This window comes from Petaurus breviceps, unplaced genomic scaffold (genome assembly GCF_028583685.1).
Source record: "Petaurus breviceps papuanus isolate PSGF00001 unplaced genomic scaffold, PetGlider_PUasm1.0 90416, whole genome shotgun sequence".
In the NCBI taxonomy this organism is placed as follows: Eukaryota; Metazoa; Chordata; class Mammalia; order Diprotodontia; family Petauridae; genus Petaurus; species Petaurus breviceps.
Window position 1 is genome coordinate 2032389 of NW_027187244.1, and position 7044 is coordinate 2039432.

Genomic DNA, 7044 nt, shown 5'->3' on the forward strand with positions numbered 1-7044 from the left:
AAAAACCTCTTTTATAAAACCACCATTATAAAGGTGAATAGATTTGGTTAAAATAGTTTTCCTTTTGAAATTGAGGGTTGTTAAACAAATTTTTGCTGTTCTATCTCTCAAGGAACCTTGTATGATTTTGATCTATGTATGGGAGACAGTTCAGTAATGGAGGGCCTTTATGAAAGTTTTTTTTTTATTCTACCTAATCAATTGTGTGGGTGAATGTGTTTGTAGTAAGCAATAGGAACAAACACAGATGGATCTTATATTTCCTTCACCATTCAGCTCTTTTTCTGACTCTAAATATATGGATTAAAATAATGTAGAATAAAACGATAATGTAGAATGAAATTGAATATTTTACACAATAAAATATAGAATATTCTTATTATAATATAATTAGGAAAGCTTATCTGTTCCTTTTTCAAACTTTTATCACAGATACTTACTTTCATAGTAGACAGAAAATGGAGGGATACATAATGCTTGAAACTCACACTAATCTAAAATGATTCAAAGAAAGGGAAAATGTATATATGTGTGTACATATATGTGTGTGTATATATATATACATGTGTGTATATATAAACATATGGATTATGTGTATGGAGATGTTGTATAGGCATCATTAGTTTTTGACATGTCCTCAATTATCTTTGGTTTTTAATAAAAAATATTATATTTTTCTAAGTACTTGGGAACTCTCTTCTCTTCCAAGTATATTAATATATTTAAACATCATCCTCAAAATGTATTGAATCCAGTTTGGATTTTCTCTCATCACACTTGATCTAACACATTGCTTTCCTTATATTTGTTTTTTAGTGCCATTTCTACTTCTCCATGTAGTAAGTACATCAGAGACCATGATATTACAATCCAACTGTCATGGCTGCATCATCATTGATCTTTAAAGACATTTTCTAATTTTTGTCTCTTTATTAGCCTTCAATTTAATCCTTAAATTTTCTTGGGATTATGTGGATCTCTCACCATTTTTTTTTGTTTTTGCTCTTTGGAGGGGGCAGGGCAGGGCAAGTGGGGTTAAGTGACTCGCCCAAGGTCACACCACTAGTTTTTTGTGTTAATTGTCTGAGGCCAGATGTGAACTCAGGTTCTCCTGACTCCAGGGCCAGTGCTCTATTCACTGTGCCACCTAGTTGCCCCATTTTTTAAAACTTGTTTTTCCTTCCCCAATTACCAAACATTTTATGAGACAATTTGCTCATAATTTTCCACTATTTATCTGTGTAAATTTTTAAAATGAATTTTTATTCTAAATAAGTCTTCAGTCAGCAAGTAAACCAGCCTGCTATATGCTAGGCATCATGCTAAGCTCTAGGGATAAAAACAAAGAAAAAAGGCAGACACTACTCTGCAGTGGCTATCAATCTAATAGAGGGCATATCATGCAAATAATTTTGTGTAAACAATGTTCATACAGGATAAATTAGACATAATCAACAGGGAGGAGGCACTACCATTAAGAGGTATTAGAAATGCCTTTTTAGGGGCAGAGCCAAGATGGTGGAGTAGAAGCAGGACCTCCCCATGCCTCTGGCTTCCACCTTCTCCAATCCATGTAAAAAGGGGACTCTAAACAAACTTTGGAGCTGCATAACCCACAAAATGACACAGAGAGGCTAAACTGAGGACAGCCCAGCAGGCTGGTAGGAATTGGCCAGCTTTAGGCCCAGGGCAGGTCTGACCAGCCGCTGGCCAGAGGGTCTCCAGATCAGCAGCAGCTGTGGAAGTTTCGAGATTTATCAACATATAGATGCAAAGGACAAAGTGAGAGGTCAGTGCAGTCTGGACTTTGAGATCAATAAGTGGGAGTGCATGGCTTTTACCCCCAGGGTGAGAAGCTGCTGAGACACAGCACAGCCAGCCAGCCCTACTTGGCAGTTTCAGCTCCTGGACTGCAAAGTGTAGGGGGACCAAGCACCAGTCTGAGGGGTAATCGCTCTTACTTTAACCTGCTTGGATCTGGATTGCAGTCTAGGGTGGAGGTCCTGGGATGTATGTCCAACTTTCCAGACTGTGTGGAGGCTTCAGAGAAGGGACCCATCTAATACCTCTGGCAACTGAGAAAACCCCAGCATTTGGGACAAAAGCTCCCCTGTCTGGTGGCAGAGTCCTACTGTGGCAAAAAGCCCAAGGGTCAAGTGACTGAGGGGCAACATGACCAGACAAAGGAAACAAAGCAGACAGAAGATTAGACTCCTATTTTGAGTACAACAAGGAGCAAAGCATGGAACAGGAGGAAGACAGTGAAGTCAGAACTCCTGCACCAAAAGCTTCGAAGAAAAATACGAGCTGGTTATAAGCTATAGAGAACCTTAAGAAGCAGATAAGAGAAGTGGAGGAAAAATTGGGAAGAAAAATTGAGAACAATGCAACAAAGTTATGAAATGAGAGTCAACAGCCTGACTGAGAAAAATAACACTTTAAAAAACAGACTAACTCAAATGGCAAAAGAGACTCAAAAAGGCAATGAGGAGAAGAATGCCTTAAAAAGCCGAATTTGCCAGATGGAAAAAGAATCTCAAAAGCTCAATGAGGAGAATCATTGCTTCAGAATTAGACTGGAGCAAATGGAAGCTAATGACATTATAAGAAATCAAGATGCTGTTAAACAGAGCTAAAGAAATGAAAGAATAGAACGCAATGTGAAATATCTCATGGGAAAAACCACTGACCTGGAAAATAGATCCAGGAGAGATCATTTAAAAATTATTGGACTACCTGAAATCCATGATCAAAGTAAGAATCTAGAAATCATCCTCCAAGAAATTCTCAAAGAAAACTGCCCTGATGTTTTAGTACCAGAGGGCAAAATAGAGGTTGAAAGAATCCACCAATCACCTCCTGAAAAAAGATCCCAAAAAGAAAACTCCTAGGAATATTATAGCCAGATTCTAGAATTCCTAGATTAAGGAGAGAATATTAGAAGCAACCAGGAAGAAACAATTTGAATATTGTGGAAACACAATCAGGATGACCCAGGATCTGGCAGCTTCTACACTGAGGGATTGACGGGCTTGGAATATGATATTCCAGAGGTCAAAGGAGCTGGGATTAAAACCAAGAGTCACCTACCCAGCAAAAGTGAGTATCATGTTTCAGGGGAAAATATGCCCATTCAGTGGAATAGAGGACTTTCAGGTATTGCTGCTGAAAAAACCCATAGTTGAATAGAAAATTTGACAGTCAGATACAAGAAGCGTGAGAATGTAAACGGAAAAGAAATCTAAGGAACTTATCAAAGTTGAACTATTAACATTCCTACATGGAAAAACAACAATTGTAAGTGACAAAACTTTTCTCAGTAGTTGAAGGGAATATATATATATGGGTATATGGACATATGAATATATATGTGAATGTGTGTATATATGTTTACAGGTATACATAGATAGAGGGCACAGGACCAATTTAACCAGGAGGGATGATTCTCAAAAGGTGAAATTAAGAGGTGAGAGAGGAATATAATGAGAGGAGATGGGTAGAGACAGAATGGGGTAAACTATCTCATACAGAAGAGATTAGGGAAAATGGTTACAATGGAGGGGAAGAATAGGAAGGCAAAAGGGAATGGGCCAACCTTATTTCCATTGAATTTGTCTTGGGGAGGGAATGAAATACATGCTAATTAGGGTATCTCACCCTCCAAGAGAGTAGGGGGGAAGGGGATGATGGAAGGGAGGGCAGGCTGGGGGGGGGAGGGAATTGGAGACACTAACTTTTGAAAAGGGATGGGATCAAAGTAGAAATTGAGCGAGTGGGAGGTGGGATAGGAGGGAGGGATATATAGTCAGTCTTTTACAATATATCTGCTATGTTATTGTTTTGCATTAGCCACATATGTACATCCTATACTGAACTGCTTATCTTCCCAGTAAGGGTGGCAGACAAGGGAGGAAGGGAATGAATCTGGAATTCAAAGTTTTAAAATCAAATATTTAAATATATATATGCTATTATTAATACTATTTTACATGTAATTGGGAAATAAGATATACAGTCACTGGGGCATAAGAGATCCACTGGAAAAGTCAAAATAGGTATGGGAGAAAATATGGGAGAGAGCAGATTGGAGGAGGGGATATCCTTTAGGACTGCTATTTTGGGGTGGTGGGTAGGGGAAAAATGGGAAGAAAATTTGTATTTCAAAATCTGGCAGAAATAAATGTATTGAAATTAAAAAAAAATCAATATCTCTAGTGATGCAAAAACATTAAATAAAATACTACTACAACAGGCAAAATAAATAAATAAAAATAAAAAGAAATGTCTTTTTATAGATGTTCCCCTTGGTTGTCATGTTTCTCTGCCTTGCAAGATCAAGTGTTTTCTAAGATGGCTTTTGGATTTTAGTCTTGTTTGGTCTCCTTTTTTGTGCCAACTGATTTTCATTGGGTAAATTTCCTTATGAAATATTACTTGTTTTTTCTGCCTTATGTATCCTCTTTTGTTCATTTCTCTTCTTCAATAAAAGCAGATTGTTTAAATAGGTTGTGTTGTATTTTCATATATTGTGTACCATATATACATTTCACTTCGATTTTTTCCTCTATTGACTTCAGTATTGATTTTGCTCTAAAAAAAAACAATGTCTGGTGGGTGGAGCCAAGAAGGCAGAATAAAAGCAGGAAGTTGCTTGAACTCTTCCCCCCAAACACCTGCAAATGCCTGTAAAACATGACTCTAAACAAATTCTAGAGGTATAGAACCCACAAAATGACAGAATGAAACGCATATCCAGCTGAAGACAACCTAACTGGCCAACAGAAAAGGTCTATCACACTGGGCTGGGAGCACCGGGTGCAGAGGGAACTGGAGCAGGCCTCAGAGAAGTGAATCCCTCGTAGTTGTGGCTGATTTCTGTCTTCTCACCCCACAAACACCAGAGAAAAAGTAGAATGTCAGTAGGGAAACTCTGTTGGACTTGGGTTAGAGAAGAGGATAGTACAGTGTCAGCCCTGGGGTGGTGGAAGTGGCAGCGGCAGCATAAGCAGCATCAGCAGCAGTGGCATCTGCTTCCCAAACCCCAGGCCCACAGATGGTGGGGAAATCAAGTGACTGATCATATGGCAATTACAGGGATCTCTTTTCTGGTGCTGAGGCAAGATTCTCTTGCTTTGCCCTGCTTGGATCTATATCAAAGTCTTGGGTGGCAGTCCTGCAGCGAAAAGGAGTGCTGGTGTGGCAGAGCTTGTGGTGGCTGAGGAGAGGGAGTTCACCTAACAGTTCTGAGCAAGAAAAGAGTGTTTGTGGTCGCTGAAAGACCAGACCACAGATCGTAAAAGGGTAAACTCCTCTCCTTTGATCATATCACCTTAGAAGAACTGAAAATTTACAGATTCCTATAAATAGTTCTGACAACAGATTCACAAAATCCCAGAAACTTAGGACAGAGCACTCTCCATTCTGGAAGCAGAGCCCTACCCTGGCAAAGAACTCAAAAGTCAAGTAATTGCCTGGGAAAATGACCAAACAGAGGGAAAAATTATCAGATTACAGAATCTTTCTTTTGTGACAAAGAAGATCAAAACATAGAAGACAACAAAGTCAAAACTACTGTATCCAAAACCTCCAAGAAAAATATGATTGGTTGTAGGCCATGCAGGAGCCCAAAAAGGATTTTGAAAGTCAAGTAAGAGAAGTAGAGGAAAAACTAGGAAGTGGAATGAAAGTGATGCAAGAAAATCACGAAAAATAACTCAATAGTTTGCTGAAGAAGACCCCCCAAATACTGAAGAAAATAACACCTTAAAAATAAACTAATTCAAATTTCAAAAGAAGTCCAAAAAGCCAATGAGGGGAAGAATGCCTTAAAAAGAATTGGTCAAATTGAAAAAGAGGTTCAAAAGCTCACTGAAGAAAATAATTCTTTCAAAATTAGAATGGAGCAAATGGAAGTTAATGACTTTATAAGAAATGAAAATATTGTAAAATTGAATGAAAAAGAGAAGAAAATATTAAATATCTCATTGTAAAAAATTCACTGACCTGGAAAACAGATACAGAGGACATAATCTTAAAGTTATTGAACTACCTGAAAGCCATGATCAAAAAGAAAGCTTAGGGGTCAAAGTCAAGATGGAGGAGTAGAAATAGGACTTACATGGGGCTCTGGCTTCCTCCTCCAATTCATGTAAAAAATGACTCTAGGAGTGGCCAGGTAGCACAGCGAGTAAGAGCACCGGCCCCAGTGTTGAGATGACCTGGGGGATCAAATCCGGGATCAGACACTTAGCAGCCACCCAGAAACACCTGGCCGTGTAACCTTGAGCAATTTATTTAACCCCAATTGCTCAGGGGTGGTCAGGTGGCTCAACAAGTAAGAGCACTGGCTCCAGTGTCGGGATGACCTGGGGGATCGAATCCGGGCTCAGATACTTAGCACCACACCCAGAAATAACTGGCTGTGTAACCTTGAGCAAGTTACATAACTCCAATTGCTTAAAAAAATGACTCTAGACAAACTTTGGAACCACAGAATCCACAAAACGACAGAGAGAAGCTAACCTCCCACTGAAGACAGCCCAGCAGTCCCCAGGAAGGGGCCAGCTCAGCCTCTGAGAGCAGAGCCCAACCCTGCTCGAGATAGAGGTTTTAGCCTCAGGGCAGCCTAAGCAGCTGCTAGCTGGAGGGACTTCAGATCATCATCAGCCATGGAGGGTTCCAGAATTATCTACCCATTGATGCCAAGGACAAAGTGAGAGGTCAGTGTAGACTTTGCAGGAACAGGGAATTTGGGAGTGTGGTCTGGCCTTTGCCCATGGGGTGAGAAGCAGATGAGGCTCCAAGGGCATGCATCCACCAACCACGTGGCTGCTTCAGAGCCCCAGGCCTGCAGATTGTAAGGGGATCAAGCTACCAGTCTGAGGGGTAATCTCTCTTGCTTTAACCTGTTTGGACCTGGATCACTGTCCTGGGTGGAGATCCTGGGGTGCGTGAACAGTTTGCCAGGTGGTGTGTGGAGGCTTTAGACAGGGCACCCAATTAATAGCTCTAGCAGCTGCAAAAACCCCAGCAATTTGAGACAAA